The sequence below is a fragment of the Diabrotica undecimpunctata genome, chromosome 4 (genome assembly GCF_040954645.1).
Source record: "Diabrotica undecimpunctata isolate CICGRU chromosome 4, icDiaUnde3, whole genome shotgun sequence".
Taxonomy (NCBI): Eukaryota; Metazoa; Arthropoda; class Insecta; order Coleoptera; family Chrysomelidae; genus Diabrotica; species Diabrotica undecimpunctata.
Genome location: NC_092806.1, coordinates 153,135,968 through 153,138,825, shown reverse-complemented (window position 1 = coordinate 153,138,825; position 2,858 = coordinate 153,135,968). Strand labels below are relative to the sequence as shown.

General features: G+C 33.7%; 1 pseudogene; it reads right to left on the bottom strand.

Moving 5' to 3' along the window:
• Positions 1-399: 399 nt before the first annotated feature.
• On the bottom strand, positions 400-2,858 carry LOC140439011 (mediator of RNA polymerase II transcription subunit 4-like; annotated as a pseudogene).

Here is a 2,858-nt window from a genome sequence, read left to right as displayed (position 1 = left end):
AGATCCACAACGGATTGTCGAGCCACTTATGATGATGATGAAACTGAAATGGTCCCTTCACATTGATTTGTTAAGTAAGAAACTAGCCTCAGCCTGATATGCAATAAGATCTGTTTCGAAGGAAATGAATTTAGCATCTTCCAAAATATCATATTTTTCTCTGTACGAGTCTCATCTTCCATCAGCTGCCCAATCTGATGTTACTTTTAAATTGCAAAAAAGAGCAATACGGCATCTTTTTGGCCTCATTAGAATAACACATTGCAGAAGCTACCTCAAAAATCACGGAATTTTAACGATTCTCTCTTTATATATTTTAGAAACTGTTTGCCTAATTAATATATTTTTCTAGCAAGACCTAATCATGATTAGTCCATCGGAAATTCAACCTTTGATGTGTATTTACCGATCATAATAAAAGTTATTTTTATTCTACTAATATTCTTAAAACACAACAATCACTTCAAAATTAACAGCTACACCCAATCACTCAATGATTTAAACCAATGTATCCGTAAAATAAATAAAAAATTGTAAAAAAAACAGCATAGACCTACACATATCTTGCCATCTTTCAAGGCTTTTGAGAATCACTGGATGAACTGCTGCTGGAATCAGAAGACATCACTTCAACATCTTCATTTCCTTGCTTGTGGTTTCTTGTATCGATAGGAACTGTTCCTTGGTCTACGCTGATGTGAATCTCACCTGTGGGATGCCAAGTAAATTGATTTTTTTGAGCAGCAGGGATTTCACCTGGGTGTTCTGGCCATAAGTCTGACATGTTATTATGCTGTGACAACAGATGTCCATTCATTGAACTTCTAAGCCTATCCAATAATCCTAACCTCATTTCAATATCTGTAGGATCTGGCCTACGTGGATCTCCTTGTTTCCAAGTTAAAGGAGCACAAATGGCATTAGAAGCACTAATTCTATGGGCAAACTTGATCAACTCTTCAGATGACACAAGTTTTTTCTTAGCTCTAGCAGTGGACTGTAATTTCTGGTTTGCTTGGTATATGGCTGTAGCGAGGATCTGTTCAGCTTCTTTTGGTTGCTTTTGAAGATTGTTGATGTCTTGGTCTTGACGTTATACTTCTGCTTTTAAAGTATCCAATTTTTTGTTAAGTTGAGCCTGCTCTGAAGCTTGCTGGAGTGTTGATTTTAGTTTATTATCCTTTTCTACGAGTAGATCAGTTAGTTGGGCATATTCTGGACCTGACAGTTTAGCACTCTTTGGCACAATAGCGTTTTCAGTAATTTCTTTAGCTATTAATTCCGTATCATCTATTATATATTTTCTTCTGTGCTTATTGTATTTTTTGTATTTTTTATTGAAAATGTCAATTTGACATTATCTTTTATTTTGTGATATGGACGATTTATGTAATTTCTCAGTAAATTTTAAATTGTTATTTTTAGACTTTTTGTAAGCTTTGTCCATAAAATTATACAAGCATATTTCAGTGACAATAAAGCATATTTCTCTTACAAAGTTGCGTTCAAGCGACGCGTCGCCGAGTGCGAGTTAAGCGCATTAGCTGGGTCAATTTCAAATTACTGTATTTTAGCGAAAACTTCATCAAAATGAGTATAGTGAAGCTCAAAAATGTTCGTTTTCCAATGTACTATAGTCCTCATTAACATGAATCTAAATTTTTTGATCTTATACCATCGAAAAATCGTTATAAATAAATTTGATTGTTTTTTACCCCTATTTTTTTCAAAATTCATTTTAAAGCTGGCAATTATAGCTTTAAAATGAGGAGCTTTAAATCTTTTTACGTAGCGCAAACGCAACGTTATGAGCAAAAATGTCTGATGTAGTCGATAATTTGTTATTTTTTAATAATAAATTTGTAATATCTCGGCTTCTTATGGACAGATTTTAATTTTTTAAAGTTTGGTTTGTTTTTTTTTAGGAAACAAAACATAATTCGAAAAAAGGGTTAATATATCTATATTAGTTTATTAGTTATTTAAACAATTAAATTGTTAATAAAAAATTCTTGCCCAAAAATACCGATTATCATGTAGAAGATTCGGATTCAGCGGGTCAAGGATCTTATGGACCTCAAGCAGCCACGAATTTCCCCCTTTGCTCCTAGACTACTGACCGTGTCGCCACTTTCAATCTAGGTAAGGATTGAAAGAATGTCTTTTATCGCCAACTGGCGTAAAATTATAATTTAGGTCCGTTTATAGCATTCCTAGAATGATCTAAAAGTACCTTTATAGATATAAAAACTTTAAACTAAACATTATTCAATATACAGCTTTGAGATTAGCACTGGGAGCTTTTAAAACTAGTCCGGTTGGTAGTATGCACGTTCTAACTAAAGAACCTCCCTTACATATAAGACGACAGCAACTATCCTTGAACTATATTGCAAAGATATCATCCCAGAAACAGCATCATGTATTCTTCCACATCTGCAACCCTGGTCTTTCTCCTAAAAATAAGACTAAAAACTCTACACCTCTCATAGAAAAAATAAAGCTCACAACTTTCGATACGAATCAACTTAATGTATCGCTAAATATAAATACAAACTATCCCCATAGACAAGCCACCCATTAACTATTGGCTTAACACTTACAAAGTATGCAAAATCAACTACAAATTCCACAATAATTAAACATCTATTCATGGAAATTCTAGACCTCTATCCTAATTATTTGCAAATCTTTACCGATGCCTCTAAAACTCCCAATGGTCACGCTGCTTCCTACTACTGTAAAGAAAATTCTTATAGCATATCGATACCAACAAACTGCAATATACTCACAGGCGAGACTACAGCTATTTTGGAAGCCCTAATCTTCTTCAAAAAGAGTAGAACGTTGAAGTGCAT